This window comes from Chiloscyllium punctatum, chromosome 11, assembly GCF_047496795.1.
Source record: "Chiloscyllium punctatum isolate Juve2018m chromosome 11, sChiPun1.3, whole genome shotgun sequence".
In the NCBI taxonomy this organism is placed as follows: Eukaryota; Metazoa; Chordata; class Chondrichthyes; order Orectolobiformes; family Hemiscylliidae; genus Chiloscyllium; species Chiloscyllium punctatum.
The window spans coordinates 94,063,444-94,083,415 of NC_092749.1; positions in this window are offsets into that span (position 1 = coordinate 94,063,444).

Sequence of the window (19,972 nt, forward strand, 5' to 3'; positions counted from 1 at the left end):
TTCTTGGCTACCCTAATCAAAACCCATATCATTTGGAATACCTCTATTAAATTTCCCCTTAATTTTCCAAGTTGTAAAGAAAATATTCTCCATTCCTTGTGTTCCTCCATACAACTGAAGTTCCATAACCCTGGCACCATTTTGGTAAATCTCCTCTGCAACCTCTCCAAATTAACAAGACGTTACAGGGAAATCCAATTTCTTCATTCAATTAACCCTAAGAAATAAAGTTGATTCCCTTAAAAGATCCTGATTTGGCTGTTTAGTGTGTACCAAGAATATTTATTCATTTTTGTGAGATTTGGGTGTCACTGGCTGCCCAGTATTTATTGCCCGTCCCTAGTTGTCCATGAGAAGGTGATGGTGAGCTGCCTTCTCCAACTGTTGTTATCTATCTGCTGTAGGTTGACCCACTTTGCCATTAGGAAGGGAATTACAGGATTTTCATACAGTGACAGTGAAGGAATGGGGATATATTTCCAAGTCAGGATGATGTGTGGTTTGGAAGGGAACTTGAAGATGGTGGGTTTGCCAAATATCTGTTGCCCTTGTCCTTCTAGATGAAAGTGGTTATGGGTTTGGCCTGTGCTGTCTGAGAATTTTTGGTGAATTTCTGCAGTGCATCTTGTAGATAGTACACACTGCTGCTATTGAGCATCAGTGGTTGAGGGAGTGGATGCCTGTGGATGTAATGCCAATCAAGCAGCTTCTTTGTCCTAGATGGTGTCAAGCTTCCTGAGTATTGTTGGAGCTGCACCCATCCAGACAAATGGGGAGCATTCTATCATACTCCTGAGTTGTGCCGTGTGGACAGGCTTTGAGGTGTCAAGATGTGAGTTACCTGCCTCAGTAAGCCTCCAATCTGCTTTTGTGTGTTTATGTGGTGAGTCCAATTGAGTTTCTGGTCAATGGTAACCCCCAGGATGTTGATAGTGTGGGATTCAGTGACGGCAACACCATTGAATATCAAGGGGCGGTGGTTAGATTGTCTCTTATTGGTAATGATCAAAGCCTGACATTTGTATGGCATGAATGTTACTTGCCACTTGTCAGCCCAAGCCTGGGTATTGTCCAGATCTTCTTTCATTTGAACATGGGCTGCTTCAGTACCTGAGGAGTCACAATTGATGCCTAACATTGTGCGAACATCCCCACTTTTTACCTTATGATGGAGGGAAGGTCATTGATGAAGCAAATGAGGATGGTTGGGCCTAGATCACAATCCCGAGGAACTCCTGCAGAGATGTCCTGGAGCTCAGATAACTGACCTCCAACATCCACAACCATCTTCCTATGTTGGGTATGACTCCAACTAGTGGAGAGTTTGATACCCATTGATTCCAGTTCTTTTGGAGTTCCTTGATGCCAACAATGCTGCCTTGGCATCAAACGCAATCACTTTCACCTCACGTGATCTCAGTTGAGATATTACTAAGAGGACAACTGTAGATCTCTATGCTTTGAATTAGATCAAAGGCCAAAACTGCCATGATTTTGATTGATTACCATTAACCAATAACCTCTATTCAATGAGTACTGTGGGAATGTCACTTGTGCTTTTGACATCTTCCTCCAACACCAGAAATTATTCATCTTGCCTCAGCTGTAAAGAATGCATATTTGGGAGAGGGATTTAATAACAATTGTTGGCTATAAAACATATTACGAGAGGAGTTACAACCTTTAGTGGATTAGAAGCTATGTATAACATAAGTGAGGATAACTTGACATCAATCAAGAATACTTTGAGTGAACACCTTGAGAAATGCTACGGTTAATAAGGGATAAACTAGCTCACAGATAAGCAAAAACATAAGAACGTAAGAACAAGAGCAGGAGTAGGCCATCTGGCCCTTCAAGCCTGCTCTGCCATTCAATAAAATCATGGTGGATCTTTCCATGGCCTCAGTTCCACTTACCCACCCTCTCACTATAACCCTTACTCCCTTTACTGTTAAAAAAAATTATCTATCATTGCTTTAGAAAAAATTGTTATGACATTGGGTAAACTCTCCTGCTTAATTTAAAACCAACAACACAAAAAAAAATTTATCCCGTACAGTAATCTGTAAAAATTCGAGTGGCCAAGAACAATGTAAAATAAAAATGAACAACTTTATTTCTTAAAGTATAACAGAGAATAATTAGCTAACCACTATTTACAATTTCTGTGTCTAACCTATCTTTTACCTTCCCTTCTATAATACTAGCCCGATGAAACTCCCAATTAAGATTTACAAAACAACACGTCTTATCTCAAAACCAGGCAGCTGTAGGTTCTTGTCTTCGGATGTTCCTGTGTCTTCTTTCCTCCTTGTTAGGAATTTCTGCATTACAGGTTACTGATCAAAAAGGGACTTTTAAGAAAAATATTTTTTCAAGCAGTCTCTTACATGCTAGGATGTGGCAGATCTCCCCTCAACTGTTCAATTTTCCCCTGCTCTTATACCACAGAGCATTGGATTGTGTCATTGGCTTTTAAGATTGTCAGTATAATCAGTTCAAGCTTGATTGGAAATTGATATTTTTATCGGTGTATAATTTAAACTGATTGGCTGAACTCGAATTTGTTTTTGTATCCAGGCAATGAACTACTCCAATTGTTCAACCCGGTGTTACATACATTGTTGCCTTATTACGAACACTTAGTGCTGTGTCCGGTAGTTCCACTGCTTTTAACTCTCTTACAGCTATACCCACATCTTCATACCACCTCCCCACTTAAGAAGAAAATGAACCATCATAATGAAAAGATGGCTTCTTTTTTTCCTCTGCTTTCTAAACACGTTATCCTAACGTACAGATAACTTTAATATAAGTTCACCTTAACTCCTTCCCATATACATAAAACATTAAATAAAGACAAATCTCATCTAAACTCTTTCAGTTAAATCTGCGATAATGCGTCTGCAATTACATTCTTCCAACCTGCAACATGTATGATTTTTGAATTAAAAGTCTGTAACATAAGACTCCAATGAAATAGTCTCCTATTCTTGTCTTTAAAGCATTCTAAGAATGTAAGCGGATTGTGGTCAGTGTACACGACTGTCTCCAATGCATTGTTTGTGACATACACATTAAAATGTTGTGAGGCCAGTACCAAACTCAATAATTCCTTTTCAATTGTGGAGTATTTCCTCTGGTGGACGTTGATCTTCTTTGAAAAGTAACCAGCTGGCAGATCAATCCCAGCCTCATCTTCCTGTAGGGGTGCAGCTCCAACTCCTATGTCATTCACATCGATGGAGACTTTAATGGGTTTTGAAAAGTTTGGCACTGCTAAAACTGGTTTGGTGGTTAATATCAATTTCAAATGGTCGAATGCCTCCTGGCATTGTTCCGTCCACCAAAACTTTGTGTTCTTCATCTGCAAATTGGTTAATGGTGCCACTACACTGTTGAAGTTTGGAACAAACTTCCAATAAACTCCGCTGAGTCCTAAGAATCGAAGCACCTCTTTCTTTGAGGTTGTTCATGGAAATTCCTCCATGGCCTTCGTCTTTGCATTCCATGGGGTCAACCTTCCATGCCCAATGTTACGTCCCAAAAACATCACCCTTGCTTTCGTGAATTCCGTTTTATTTAAGTTTATCACAAGTTTTGCTTCTCGCAGTTGCTCAAAGACCTCTGCCAACTGTACCATGTGATCTTTCCAGGACTTACTAAAACTCATTACACTGTCCAAATAGGCTGCACAGTTTGTTAACCCAGCCACAACTCTGTTCATGAGTCTTTGGAATGTGTGGATAGATAGGGATAGAGGGATATGGATCACATATAGGCAAAAGGCTTTTAATTTAGAAAAGTGTCACTAATTGGTGCAGGCTTGGTGGACCATAGGATCTGTTCCTGTGCTGTACTGTACTGTTCTTTGTTCTTTTAAAATGCTAAAAGCAGTTCAAATTTCGGATTGCAGTTTTAAGCTTATAACGTAGGAATCATAATCTCTGAGAGTATTAACAACTCTGAGTGTATTAATGACTGTTAGAAAGAGGAATAAGGATCTGTGACTGCAACATTAACTTTATAGAACATGCATAAGAATTTTCACTGCCATAATGGTCCTGTCAGAGAAACAGGAGCACCTTTCTCTTACTGTTGTAATCATCCTATAGAAATAGAAGTAAGGATTTCTTACTGTAGTAATGATCCTCTATCGTTGTGGATTTTGCCTACATGAGTGTCTTTTAGCTAATGGTTGTAATGCTTATGCTATTTCACATAAGAAATTAGGTATGGAGTGTTGAAGATCCAACAGACATTTATTAACCCTATATATTATATACAAATATTACATTCATAGCACCTCAACTTCTGGGCCATCATTAAGCTATTAGGTTTACAAAGGGCAGCATATTTTATTGTTATTTTAAAGGCATGCTGATATATTGACTCAGAGACACACCACAGCATCTCAAGCAGAAATATGAATCTCCAACTTTAATAGTAATTGTTTGCCGCAACCATGGCTGACTGTGGTAATTGAAACAAGCTGAGGGGCTCTTATGGTGCAGTGGTAATGCCCCCATCTGTGGGCTCAACTCCCACCTGCTCTAGTGGTGTGTCACAGCCCATCTACATAAGTTCATTACAAACATCCATAGAAACAGGAGTAACAATTTATTGTAGCAGTAATACTACAATAGTATCTGGAGTACTACTCAGTGGGAGTAATAGTAACCATATGAAAATGGCAGTGCTGATCCATCCTGCCTACAGCAGCAGCCCATAGAAAAAGGAGCACAAATCGGCTCATCTCTTTAAGAACCGGAATATAATTTGTTAACTGCCATAAAAAATCTAAACAAAAACAGAAGTAAGAAATCTTACATTTATAACACAATTACAGCAGTCAAAGTATGAAATTTGCTAGTGCATTGTTACTGTTGTGATCCATTGCGTTCCCAATTTCACGAACTTTACCCAATGTTCACAACGTGACCACTAGGTGGAGCACCGCGCAGTATGTGCAAAATCAATGAGCTGATTTTAAATTTTCTTCTAGTATCAGAGCACTGCGTATTATACAATAAAAATAAGGTCACCAGTGCCAAATAAATGTAAGTATATTTCGTAGGAGCCCTATTTTGTATGCTTCCCCCTCCCCCGTGTTTGATAGACCCAATGTACAGTGTGTTCAGTTCTGATTGCCTTCTGGGCCAGTTCGTTCAATCTTGCATATATCCAATCTCAGCACTTCACTTTGGATCTACTCCAGTATTCCTATTTAATTTTCTGGCTGAAGGCTATTTTTAATTATCCTGAAACCAGTCTGACTGTACTTTATGGTGAATTATTGACATTAATGTTAATAGGAGGAACGGTGGTGGCTCAGTGGTTAACACTGTTGCCTCACAGCACCACCGTCGTGGGTTTGATTCCATTTTTGAGTGACTATCTGTTGAAGTTTGCATGTTCAACCGCCACCCCCCCACCCTCCTGTTTCTGTGCAGGTCCCCTCCAGGTGCTTTGGTTTCTTCCCACAGTCCAATGATGTGCAGTCTCTATGGATTGGCCATGCTAAAATTGCCCATGATGTGCAGGCTAGGTGGATTAGCCATGGGAAATACAGGGTTTCAGGCATAGGTTTGAGTTGGGGTGGGATGCTATTTGGAGGGTTGGTGTGGACTCAATGGGCCAAATAGCCATCCTGTAGGGATTCGATGATTAAAATCTGTTAGCTTTTTGGACACAATGACCTTAAGATACAGTAAGTATTACTTGAGACTTGCAACCTTTTGAAAGTGCACCATGAGCTTTTACACTGCACTAATGGAGTGATGTTATGTATGCAGTGCCCATGTACAAGTGGACCACAGCAGCCATGTTGAATGGTGTCAATCTAACTTCCAATTGGAAAGATATACCCCATTTAAAATTGGCCAATATGCTGCCAAAAGGTCTCCAAGTCTTTCGTTTTCAGGTCTAGCATGACAGAAAAATAATCTCCTGGTACCAAGATTATAAGCAAGTAATTTTGTGACCAACAGAAAGTTTGTCTGTTCGAGAATCCTGAAAAGGTTTGCAGCTTAAGACTCAGCTGTTTAATTCAGCAGTTCAGGAGTGAAAATTTCTGTTTCTCAAGTTTGCAAGGCATGTTTTCTACAGCATGTATTGTGAACTGTCCCTTTTGTTTATTACTTGTATACCTGCACTATTCTCTTCAACTTTACTTTCTGTAACTATTTGTGAGTTTGATAAAGGTTACTGGAACAGACAGACCTGGATACATTTTCTGGTCTATGAGGTAATGGTGGATAGAAATGGGATTAAATAACTTGCTCTTGTAGAGAACTGAGATAGACACCAAGGGCCAAATTATCTCCTTCTGTAATGTAACTGTTCTATGATTTTGTGGAACCATGGCATAGAAACCAGAGGAAGACTTTCTGATTGCAGTAATAATCTGTTATGGACTAAGCCAGACCACTCAAAACATTCTTAAGCAGGCAGCCCAGAACATAACTTTGCAATTTGTTCCGTTAAGTATACAGTGAAAATTACTCAGATTAAATTAGCGAGGTTGATTGCTATATTTTAAAAGACAAAAATTTATTCACAAAATTACACAATGAAACACAAAGAACAGAATAAAGAACCCCTACAGAACTCAACCTAATCAACTAGACTTAATTATGCTGCTCCGAATATACACAACAGTCCCAATAAGCAAACTCCCTTTAAAATCCAGTATAAATGGAACACATGCTTACAGGTTGAAGTTGAAGGGCACAAAAGAGAGAGAGAGAGTTTCCACATAGCTCTCTGTTCAAGACTGAACTAAAAACTGCTCAGCTCAGCTTGCTAGAGAGCTGACCACTCCTCTTTCTTTATACCGGTCACTTCTAAAACATGACCACTTTAGCCTGAAGTCTCATCTGTTTACATAGAAACAAAAGGCCTGTCAAATCCTTTTCATCTCTGTACCAAACCAAACTTATCAGAGCCCCTCTTAAAATAATCATGGACAGACTCTCCTTGAGCCAAGGAACAGCTTTTAAAAAAATGGGACTAGCTTTGTGACACCTCCTCCCTTAAAAGGACGGCTTCATTTTTGACCCTTCAAAACCCGGTTAGTGGTCTAAACCACTATACCAACTATAAACATGCAAACACGCACAACCCCATGCAAATTCAGGCTGTGGTAGACCCACCACCGAACATCTCTACATCTCATTCAAGCCTTGATAATGCATCGGCAATCACGTTTTCTCAATCTGCCACATGCACAATTGTCAAATTGAATGGCTGCAACAACAAGCTCCATCTAAACAGTCTGGCATTTTTGTCCTTGAATTTTTCCATGGTAATATAAACACTGAAATGTAGTAATGCCAACACCAGACTTAATGTCTCTTTCTCCACCATTGAATATTTCTGTTGATGAATGTTCAACTTCCTGGAAAAATACCCAATGGGTCTTTCTATTCTCTCCATCATCTTCATGCAGGAACACCGCAGCGACATCCATGTCACTAGCATTGATAGCAACCTTGAAAGGTTTCATGTAATCTGGTGTGGCTAATACTGGGGCAGAAGTCAACAGAGTTTTTAGGCTGTCAAATGCCTTTAGACAGTCAGCTATCCACTGAAACTTCTTGCCTTTTTTTTAACAATTCAGTGAGTGGAGCAGCCACACTGCTAAAGTTCGGCAAAAGCTTTTGGTAAAATCCACTCAATCCCAGGAACCATAGTACCGCTTTTTTTGTTGACGGTGTGGTAATTCCCCAATTACTTTTATTTTTGCATCCCATGGGGCCATTTTTCCATGTCCGATAACATGGTCCAGGAAGGTGACTTGAGCTTTGGAAAATTCACTTTTAGCTAGGTTTACCATCAAGCCTGCCTTCCGAAGTCAATCGAATAAGTCCAATAAATTCCGTAAATATTCTTTCTATGAGTGACTAAAAATCACCAGGTCATCAATGTACACCACACAGTTGGGTAATCCGGCAAAGATCTTATTAGTCAGTCTCTGAAATGTGGCTGGAGCATTTTTCATACCAAATGGCATGACTTTAAACTGATATAGTCCATTTGGCATTACGAAAGCTGAAATAGCCTTTGCTGTCTCTGACAGAGGTACTTACAGTAGCCTCTGACAAGTCTAACTTAGAAATGTAAATTGCTTGTCCCGCTTTTTCAACACAGTCCTCCAACTATGGAATTGGATACGCATCAGTCTTTGTAATAGCGTTAACTTTGCGATAGTCCACACATAACCGTTGGGTACCATCTGGCTTTGGCACCAGTCATTGTAACTCACTTCGATTATGCCATCTTGGAACATGCACGCTATCTCCTTCTGAACCTGTGCCAACTTTAGAGGGTTATGCCTATAAGGATATTGCTTAATGGGAACAGCATCTCCTATATCTACATCATGCACAATTCGGTTAGTACTTCCCAGTTTATTTCCGCATATCTCCCCATGTGATAGTAATAAGTCTTTAAAGTCATTTCGATTTTCTTGTGGAAGGTAACTCAATAATTTATCCCAATTTTTGACAACTTCCTCATTGTCCAATTGATTTGAGGAATGTCCAATTCAGAATCCTTTGAACTTGGTTCTTCCTTCTGTGCTGTAATCATTAACACCTTCTCCTCTTGCTTTCCTTCCCTATCAAAATACCTTTTGAGCATATTCACATGACACTGTCTGTGAGATTTCTTCCCGTCTGGACTCCTTATCAAGTAGTTCACCTCACTCAATTTCCTCTCGATTTGATACGGCCACTAAACCTTGTTTTCAAGGGCTCACCTGTTACTGGAAGTAACACCAATACCTTATCCCCAGTTGCAAAATTGCGAATTTGTGATTATCCGCTTCCTGTTGCATTGTATGCTGTGATATTTTTTAATGCTGTCTAGCCAACTCTCCAGCTCTATTTAATTGTTCTCTAAAATTTGACACATCGTCCAAATGGGTGGTCTCTGAATTCTGACTTATTCATTTCTCCTTAATCAATTTTAACAGTCCTCTTACTTCATGCCCAAACATTAATTCAAATGGACTGAATTTGGTCGATTCATTTGGTGCATCTCTGATCGCAAGAAGTACAAATAGAACTCCCTCCTCCCAATCATCTGGATAATCCTGACCATAGCCCTCAACATGGTCTTTAGTGTTTGGTGCCATCTCTTTAGCACTCCCTGTGATTCTGGACGGTACGCAGTAGACTTGAATTGCTTTATTTCCAAGTTATCCATAACCTCCTTGAATAGTTTGGATGTGAAGTTTGATCCTTGATCTGATTGTACCTCTATTGGTATTCCATATCTCTGTATCTAGTAAAAACAGTAAGTAATTCTTCTACAACCCTTTTAGATGTGATGTTGCATAATGGGATTGCCTCTGGAAATTGATTGACACATCCATTATTGTTCATAAATACTTATTCACATTTGTTGTTTGAGGTGGGGAATCTACACAATCAATCAAGACTCATGTGAAAGGCTCCTCAAATGCTGGAATAAGTATTAAAGGTGCAGGTTTTATTACTGCCTGTTGTTTTTCGATTAGCTGACATGTATGACATGTCTGGCAAAATTCAACTCCATCCTTGTGTAGTCCAGGCCAGTAAAATTGTCTTTGTATTTTAGCCTGTGTTTTCCTCACCCTAAAATGATCTCCAAGTGGTAAGTCATATGCTTCTGGCAGCACCTCCTTTCTATTTGATGAATCTCTGCCCATTTCCCATCTGCTTGAATGTGTGATGGTCTCTATTTCCTCATTAAGACATCATTTGTTAAGTAATAATACACAGGAATGCATTCACTTTTTTTCTTTGTAAATGCCTTTTGATATAACTGTTTTAACTCCTCATCTTTCTGCTGTAATTCGATCAGCTTAGCAGAGCTAAACGTACTGGCATGTTTACTTATTTGCTCCTTCTCTGCTCCACTTATCTGATCAAAGTAAGTTTCGAATAACATTATATCAACTTCCTTATCTCTTCTGCTTCAGCTTGTGCCTCTGTGATCATGTGATCACACAATCAGGGAAAATTCCTGGATAAACATCTTCCATGTCTTCAGTTGTCTGCATCTCCACTGGCTTTTCAACTACAGTAGGCTGCATGCCTACTGGTGAATCAGCGATATCATTTGCAAGGACAAATTGTATTCCTGCATCTGAGGGTTTGTCCAGTACTGCTACCACAAATTCTCCACTCTTCTCTGGACTCTCTAGCCTCACTTTACATAACTGAGCACTTTTTGTCGCACCATGAATTCCTGTTACAAGTACCTTTTCTGGCAATAGTCTCTCAGGAGTACATATCTCCTCGTTCTTCAGCATCACAGACCGAGAGGATCCTATGTCCCTTAATATTGTGACCTCCTTACCTATTACTCCTGGCCTATGTGAATAAACTTTACCCTTGCATGTATATTTTCTAAGCAGATCTGACACCTCTTTCTTCGTCAACCTCTGATCATCTTGTACACTCTGAGGCAGTTGTCTAACTTCCCTTGTGCTTTTTATTACTAGTCCAATAAAACTTCTAGGCTTTTCTCGTTTTCCTACATCTGGCTTTCTCCTAGCCCACCAACACTGATTTTGTGTGGCCCACTTTATTACAATGAAAACACTGGAGTGTTTTAACTTCTTTGTCCCCCTCAAGGGTTTCGTTTTTACCCTGTGGTAAATTACCCTTCTGATCTTCACTGAGATCTACCTTTCACTTTCCACATGAGGATTTCTCTTTGCCCCAATTTCTATCCCTCATGGACTGAAATTGATTCAGGAAGCAAAATCAAGTTTTATGGACCAGCTCATAATCATCAGCCAATTCAGTTGCTAACCTCTTTTTGTTTTAACTCCTCTTTCAATGAATTTACACTACTTCAGATAGTGAATTTTTGAATTCCTCCAAAATAATTACCTCTGTAAGGGCATCTTAGGTTTGTTTGATTTTTAAAGCTCTTATCCATCTATCGAAATTACTCTGTTTGATCCTTTCAAACTCAATATAGGTTTGACCAGGGTCCCTCCTTGAAGTCCATCGGCTTCTGGTACAAGCTCATATGCACTTAAAATGGCTTTTTTCACCTCCTCATATTCCTTAGATACCTCTTTTGTTAAAGATGTAAACACCTCACTAGCCCTGCGTACAAGTTTCGCTTGGATCAACAACATCCACATTGCCACTGGCCACTGCATTTGTCTAGCCACCTTTTCATATGAGATGAAAAAGGCTTCTACATCCTTCTCACCAAATTTAGGCAATGCTTGAATATACTTAAACAGTTTCTCACTAGGCTTCTGATTACCAGGCTCTTCAGTCTCTTCCTCACTCAGCCCACCTCAGTCTTTATCTCCAGCCGTTTAAGCTGACTTTCCTTTTTAAGTGTCAGTTTTTGAAGTTCAAACACACTCTTTTTCTTTCTCTGCTTTCTCTTTTTCCCTCTCTTCTGCTTTTAATCGTGACTCAAACTGTTTCAGTTCTGCTGCCCTTTCCTTATCTCTCGTCCCTAATTCAAGCTGCTTCATTTGCAATTGAATTCTTGCCATCCATCTCAATAGATTCTGATGATTTCTCCAGCAAGTTTAAATGCTGAGCTACTGCTGTAATTATCTCATGTTTCCTCACAGAAGCTGACAGTTCCAATTCCAGATTCTCTGCTAATTCTTGCAACTTGGTCTTAGTCACTTTTTGCAAAACTTCCAAAGTCACCGCATCCACATCCTGAAAACCTTTGGTGACTGAAAGAGCCATTTCCATCCCAAACTTTGTCTACCAAACCAAACCAACACCCAAAATAAAGATACTCACACCTATCATTCACTGTTTAAAATCCTGCAAAGAGCCTTCAATCTGTTATGGACTAGGCCAGACCACTCAAAACATGCTTAAGCATGCAGCCCAGACCATAACTTTGCAATTTGTTTCGGTAAACGTGTAGTGAAAATGACCTGGATTAAGTTAGGTAGGTTGACTACGAGATTTCAAAATAGACAAATATTTATTTACAAAATTACACAATGAAACACAAAGAACAGAATAAAGAACCCCTACAGAACTCAGCCTATCTAACTAGACTTAATTATGCTGTTCCAAATATTCACAACAGTCTCACTAAGCAAATTCCCTTTAAAAACCAGTGTAAATGGAACATATGCTGACAGGTTGAAGTTGAAGGGCAGAAAGAGAGAGAGAATTTCCACACAGCTCCCTGTTGAACTTCCAACCAGTTCAAGACTGAACTAAAACTGCTCAGCTCAGCTGGAGAGCTGACCACTCCCCTTGCTTTATACAGGTCACTTCTAAAACATGACCACTTTGGCTTGAAGTCTCATCTGTTCACATAGAAACAAAAGGCCTCTCAAAATCCTTTTCATCTCTGTACCAAATCAAACTGATTGGAGTCCGGCCCAGTTTATTACCCCTCTGAAAATAATCAAGGACAGAGTCTCCTTGAGCCAAGGAACAGCTTTTAGGAAAAAAAAGGGACTAGCTTTGTGACACGAAGCAGGATCGAAATTCCTGAATGTAGTAATAGGCTGTTAAAAACAAGATTATAAAGTTCCAAAGAACAGAAGTAAGAATTGCTGACTGTAGTAAGAACCAGATAGAAATGACAGTTGGTATCTTTAAGTGCAGTATAGTTCTTCAACATAGGGGTAAGAACTAATAATTATAAAAAAGGAAGGTAGAATTTCTGACTGCTCAATTAACCACAAACAGGAACAAGTATGCTAACTTCAGCAATAATACAATAGGCAGAAAAGTAAGAATCTCCATCTGCAGAAGCAGAGCAGACACAGCATTAAGATTTCTGACTGCAGTAATAACACCAAAGAAACAGTGACTAGAATTTTCAACTGCAGTAACAAATCTATAGAAAGACATATCAGAAAGTCTGGCTGCTGGCCTGAACAGTGATGCGCACATCCCATGAGTGAATTAAAAACCCTCAAACTGTAACAATAACTTTATAAATGTAAGAATTTGAGAGTGCACTTATTATCCTAGTGAAATAGGAATAAGAATCTGATTGAGATAATAATCCTAAAGAAACAAAATGAACCAAGTATTGCAGTAATAATGTGATAAACAGCAGTATGAATCTGTGTCTGAAGAAATTATAAACATCTGATGAGAGTCATACACTATAGAAACAAGGGGACTATCTTGGGCTGCAATATTAATCATAATGGTCGGAGTACAAAACCATTACTGCATTAATGATTTGGTGGAAAATGGTGTATGAAGTTCTGAGTGCATGACCATTCCATAGAAGCAAGAGTCTGTAGTAATAGCACAATAAATCCAAGAGTGGGAAAATAGATAAAATGAAACACATTGCAAAATAACCTTATTTGTAATAAGGATATCAAGACATAGGTCTGCAATAATAATAGTTTAGAAGCTTGGGTAAATCATAAACACATTTTCTAAATCATTTAAACATAAGTAAGTGTGTATTTTGGAATTACTTTGAACATACCAACATCCTATTTTGTTTTAAATAATAGTAAGTATAAAGAAATTACCATTAAGTTTATAAAATGTTGTATTAAATAGTATATTTGGTACTCTAATGGTTTGCTGAATTACTAAAATAGACCATAATGTCTATTTCTGAACCTGTTTTACAGAAAATAGAGGGTGCTAAATTCACCTCCTTATGAAACGCCATGGCAATTCTGAATTGATCCATCCTGTGTTGCCATATACACAAACTGCAGAGTTTGAAATTACACAGGAGTGTGATCAGTCTGCTCTTAATATGGGTGAGTTCTCTCTCAGTTCACTTGAAGAACCTCAACCCAGTCACTACTGTAGTAGATGATTTTAATAGATGCATTTCATATAAATTAATGAGTAATGATCAACTAAATGTTTTAAAAACTGCAGAGTCTTTTTTTCACTGCATTGAATTTCTGTGAATACTCATTGATTCATTGGCTTAGGGCAGTTCCCTACAATTCTAAAATAATGATGGGAAATGCCAGGAATTGGATAAGGTAGTATCTATGCTGAGAGAAACACAATCATGCATTAAAAAAGTTAGAGAAGTAAGTCATTAAGCTAATACAGAGACATGGACAGCACGGGACGTGCTGAACAAAACAGTTGGCTAGAAAGCAGAAGTTAAATGACAGAAGGATGATGCAGGACTCCCGCCCACCTTCTGAGGACCCCTTCGCCCACCTCCAACACACTGCATCCACCTGGACACCCCGTGCTGGCCTATTACCTGCCCTCGACCTCTTCATTTCCAACTGCCGCCAGGACATTAACCGCCTCAACCTGTCTACCCCCTCCCCCACTCCAACCTCTCACCCTCACAACGCGCAGCCCTCCAATCCCTCTGCTCCAATCCCAACCTCACCACCAAGCCAGCGGATAAAGGGGGCGCAGTGGTAGTCTGGCGCACTGACCTCTACACTGCTGAAGCCAAAGGCCAACTCGAGGACACCTCTTCCTACTGCCCCCTCGACCATGATCCCACCCCCCATCACCAAACCATCATCTTCCAGACCATACAAAACCTCATCACCTCAGGAGATCTCCCACCCACAGCTTCCAACCTCATAGTCCGGGAACCCCGCACTGCCCGGTTCTACCTCCTTCCCAAGATCCACAAGCATGACCACCCTGGCCGACCCATTGTCTCAGCATGCTCCTGCCCCACTGAACTCATCTCTACCTACTTCGACACTGTCCTATCCCCCCTAGTCCAGGAGTTCCCCACATACGTTCGAGACACCACCCACGCCCTCCACCTCCTCCAAGACTTCCGTTTCCACGGCCCCCAACGCCTCATCTTCACCATGGATATCCAATCCCTCTATACCTCCATCCGCCATGACCAGGGCCTCCAAGCTCTCCGTTTTTTCCTCTCCCGACGTCCCCAACAGTACCCTTCCACCGACACTCTCATTCGTTTGGCCAAACTGGTCCTCACCCTTAACAATTTCTCCTTTGAATCCTCCCACTTCCTCCATGGAGTTTCAGGACACTATCAGAGAGCAACTTACCTCGGTTTTCACCGTCCAGGGATGCTGAAGAAGGGAGGAGGTACATCTGAGGCTGGGCCCGCAGTCCAGGCAGGAGGATCCTCGGAGTCGATTTCTTACCAGGTCCTGGTAAAGGACCTCACGAAATCTCACAAGATATTGGGCAAACAGATAGAGGAGAAGCTGGCCCTGATCTCTATCATGCTGCAGAAGCATGAACTGCAGATGGGAGACCTGGAGAAAAGGACGGATGAGGTAGAACACAGGGTCACAGTGGTGGAAGCCGATACAGATTCCTCCAAGGATAGGATCCAAGCCCTGGAGACACAGGTCCGTAATTTGCTTGACCAGGTTGATGACCTCGAGAACAGGGGCAGGAGAAAAAATATTCGGATCGTTGTTCTGCCAGAGGGTAAGGAAGGTGAGAGGCCTGCAGAATTTATTGAGGACTGGTTGTTGAAATTCCTTAACTTGGAAGCTGAAATGAGAGGCTTGAAGATGGAGAGGGCTCACCGGGTCACGGCGCGGAGGTCAGATCTGGATCAACGTCCTCATCCTGCCTTGGTGCAGTTTCATTACTATCAAAATAAGGAGGGAATCATGGGAGCTTCCAGAATCCAGGGGAAGGATCCAAAGGCCCAAGTTTACGAGAGCTCTAAAATCATGTTCTTCCAGGACTTCTCAGCGGCAGTGATCTGGAAAAGAAAATCCTGTGATGGTGTCGAGAGAAGACTGAGGGAGCTTGGGTTCCAGTACTCTCTGAAGTATCCGGTGGGTGCTTCAGATCACCTTAGATGGATCTGTACATCTCTTTGACACATTGAAGAAGGCGAGAGACTTTGTGGACAAATTAACTTAATTTGAACAATTTAGTATGTACAAATAGTAGAGTTATCCAGATATGTCTCTGTGTGTCTTTAAAAAAAGACACGAAGTCTGGTCGGGACTTTCTTTTCCTTTTTTTATTGGTAACAATCTGGTCTAAACTATGTTCGGGGCAGTTGGAATGTGTACTTTCCACTTCTAAGTTAAGTTATCCCAAAGGATGGGTGGTGTACTTACCATTTTTTCAAAATTTCTTTGTTCACATTGTTAATTCATGGTGTATTTTCTTTCTTTTCAGCTTGTGTTTATGGTGCAGCTCTAGCTAGGAGGGGAGAAAATGGTTGGGATGGCAAGATGCCTACTACAGGCACTTTATGCCCAGTTCAGGTATTTAAATGCCCTAGCTGCAGTATTGGCAGTGGGATGGGAAATTGGGTTCTAGGATGTGTAAATGCCCCTTTGGGTTCCCCTTTTCAGTGCCATTGGCACTTTATATGTTGGTTGACTTTTTTTTGTTTTTTGTTGTTTATAATCTTTGATAGCTTTGTAGGTTTGATTTGGAGATGCCGGTGTTGGACTGGGGTGTACAAAGTTAAAAATCACACAACACCAGGTTATAGTCCAACAGGTTTAATTGTGCTTCCAATTAAACCTGTTGGACTCTAACCTGGTGTTGTGTGATTTTTAGCTTTGTGGGTTTGTTGATTGTAGTGGTTTTAGTTTATGTAGCTCCCAGGTGTAACCCCTAAACAAGAGTCTTTTGTCAATGCCCCCTTATCAGAGGAAGAGGTGCAGGAGGCTGTGAAGCAGCTTCAGAGTGGAAAGGCACCCAGTCCTGATGGATTTCCCAGTGAATTCTATAAGGAATGTATAAACATATTGTCAGGCCCGATGCTCAACATGTTCAATGACTCGTACAGTCACGATCGTCTCCTGCCATCTCTAACAGAGGCCAATATTTCATTTATTCTTAAAAAGGGAAGGTTCCAGAGGACTGTGCTTCTTACAGGCCCATTTCACTTTTAAATGTGGACTTTAAAATCCTCTGTAAGGCTCTTGTGTTAAGGTTGGAGACTGTGTTACCTTTTATTTTTAAAGAGGACCAGATGGGCTTCATAAAGGGCCGCAGATCCTCCAATAATGTTATGAGAATGGGAACAGTGAGAATGGGAACAGACTCAGGGGTGTCAGTGTGGACAGTGGGAATGGGGACAGTCGAAGGGATGTCAGAGTGGGCAGTGGGAATGGGGACAGTCTCAGGGGTGTCAGTGTGGACAGTGGGAATGGGGACAGTCTCAGGGGTATCAGGGTGGACAGAGAGAATGGGGACAGTCCCGGGTTGTCACTGTAGAGAGAGAGAATGAGGACAGTCTCGGGTTGTCACTGTGGACAGTGAGAATGGGGACAGTCTCAGGTTGTCACTGTGGACAGTGAGAATGGGGACAGTCTCGGGTTGTCACTGTGGACAGTGAGAATGGGGACAGTCTCGGGTTGTCACTGTGGACAGTGAGAATGGGGACAGTCTCGGGTTGTCACTGTGGACAGTGAGAATGGGGGCAGACTCGGGTTGTCACTGTGGACAGTGGGAATGGGGACAGTCTCGGGTTGTCACTGTGGACAGTGAGAATGGAGACAGATTCAGCGGTGTCAGTGTGGACAGTGAGAATGGAGACAGATTCAGCGGTGTCAGTGTGGACAGTGAGAATGGGGACAGTCTCGGGTTGTCACTGTGGACAGTGAGAATGGGGGCAGACTCGGGTTGTCACTGTGGACAGTGGGAATGGGGACAGTCTCGGGTTGTCACTGTGGACAGTGAGAATGGAGACAGATTCAGCGGTGTCAGTGTGGACAGTGAGAATGGGGACAGTCTCGGGTTGTCACTGTGGACAGTGAGAATGGGGACAGTCTCGGGTTGTCACTGTGGACAGTGAGAATGGGGACAGTCTCGGGTTGTCACTATAGACAGTGAGAATGGGGACAGTCTCAGGTTGTCACTATAGACAGTGAGAATGGGGACAGTCTCGGGTTGTCACTGTGGACAGTGAGAATGGGGACAAGTCTCGGGTTGTCACTGTGGACAGTGAGAATGGAGACAGATTCAGCGGTGTCACTGTGGACAGTGAGAATGGGGACAGTCTCGGGTTGTCAATGTGGACAGTGAGAATGGGGACAGTCTCGGGTTGTCACCGTGGACAGTGAGAATGGGGACAGACTCAGCGGTGCCAGTGTGGACAGTGAGAATGGGGACAGTCTCGGGTTGTCACTGTGGACAGTGAGAATGGGGACAGTTCGGGTTGTCACTGTGGACAGTGAGAATGGGGACAGTCTCGGGTTGTCACTGTGGACAGTGAGAATGGGAACAGACTCAGGGGTGTCAGTGTGGACAGTGGGAATGGGGACAGTTGAAGGGATGTCAGAGTGGGCAGTGGGAATGGGGACAGTCTCAGGGGTGTCAGTGTGGACAGTGGGAATGGGGACAGTCTCAGGGGTATCAGGGTGGACAGAGAGAATGGGGACAGTCCCGGGTTGTCACTGTAGAGAGAGAGAATGAGGACAGTCTCGGGTTGTCACTGTGGACAGTGAGAATGGGGACAGTCTCGGGTTGTCACTGTGGACAGTGAGAATGGGGACAGTCTCGGGTTGTCACTGTGGACAGTGAGAATGGGGACAGTCTCGGGTTGTCACTGTGGACAGTGAGAAAGGGGACAGTCTCGGGTTGTCACTGTGGACAGTGAGAATGGGGGCAGACTCGGGTTGTCACTGTGGACAGTGGGAATGGGGACAGTCTCGGGTTGTCACTGTGGACAGTGAGAATGGAGACAGATTCTGCGGTGTCAGTGTGGACAGTTAGAATGGGGACAGTCTCGGGTTGTCACTGTGGACAGTGAGAATGGGGACAGTCTCGGGTTGTCGCTGTGGACAGTGAGAATGGGGACAGTCTCAGGTTGTCACTATAGACAGTGAGAATGGGGACAGTCTCGGGTTGTCACTATAGACAGTGAGAATGGGGACAGTCTCAGGTTGTCACTATAGACAGTGAGAATGGGGACAGTCTCGGGTTGTCACTGTGGACAGTGAGAATGGGGACAAGTCTCGGGTTGTCACTGTGGACAGTGAGAATGGAGACAGATTCAGCGGTGTCACTGTGGACAGTGAGAATGGGGACAGTCTCGGGTTGTCAATGTGGACAGTGAGAATTGGTCATTTTCAGGATGTCAGTGTCGACAGTGAGGGGTGCTATCGAGGAAAGTTAGAATGCTGATAATTTCAGGGGTATCAACATGGAATCTGAGAACAGGGACAGTTTCAGGGGGGTCAGTGTGGACTGTGAAAATGCAGACATTTTCAGGACTATCAGTGTACTCTGTGAGAATGTAAATTGTTATGATTTTTTCCCATTTTCATGGTGCCTTGGATTTAGCCCGGATATTAGTACAAGAATGCTAACAACAAAATATACCCAATGTTTTTGATTAAAGCAAAGTATAACAAAACAGTGAAAGCCCTACCCATTTATTGCTTATATTCACAAGTGGTGCTGTTGACATGGAGTTGCCTGAAGTTCTTTTCAACTACATGGACGCCTTTTTGTGGATCATTTCAGAGAACATCTCTGGGACTCCTTCACCCACAAAACCCACTGTGCCAAGGCTAAACACTTCAACTCTCCCTCCCACTCCATCAAAGCCATGCAGGTCCTGGGCGTCCTCCACCACCAAACCATTACCACCCGACACCTGGAGGAGGAACGCCTCATATTCCGCCTTGGCACCCTGCAACCACATGGGATAAATGTGGATTTCAACAGCTTCCTCATTTCTCCTCCCTCCACATTATCCCAGTCCCAAGCCTCCAACTCGGCACCACCCTCCGGACCCGTCCATCACTCCCCCCTGTGACCTATCACCTTCTCGCTCACCTTCATTCACCTATCGCTTTGAGCTACCTTCTCCCAAACCCCACCTTCTCCCATTTATCTCTCAGCCCTGACCCACAAGCCTCATTCCTAATGAAGGGCATTTGCCTGAAATGTTGATTTGTCTGCTCCTTAGATGCTGCCTGACCTGCTGTGCTTCTCCATCACCACACTCTCGACTCTGCAGTGCTCACTTTCGCCTAGAAATGTTACTCACCACTTTTCAGCCCAAGCCTGAATATTGACCAGGTCCTGTGCAT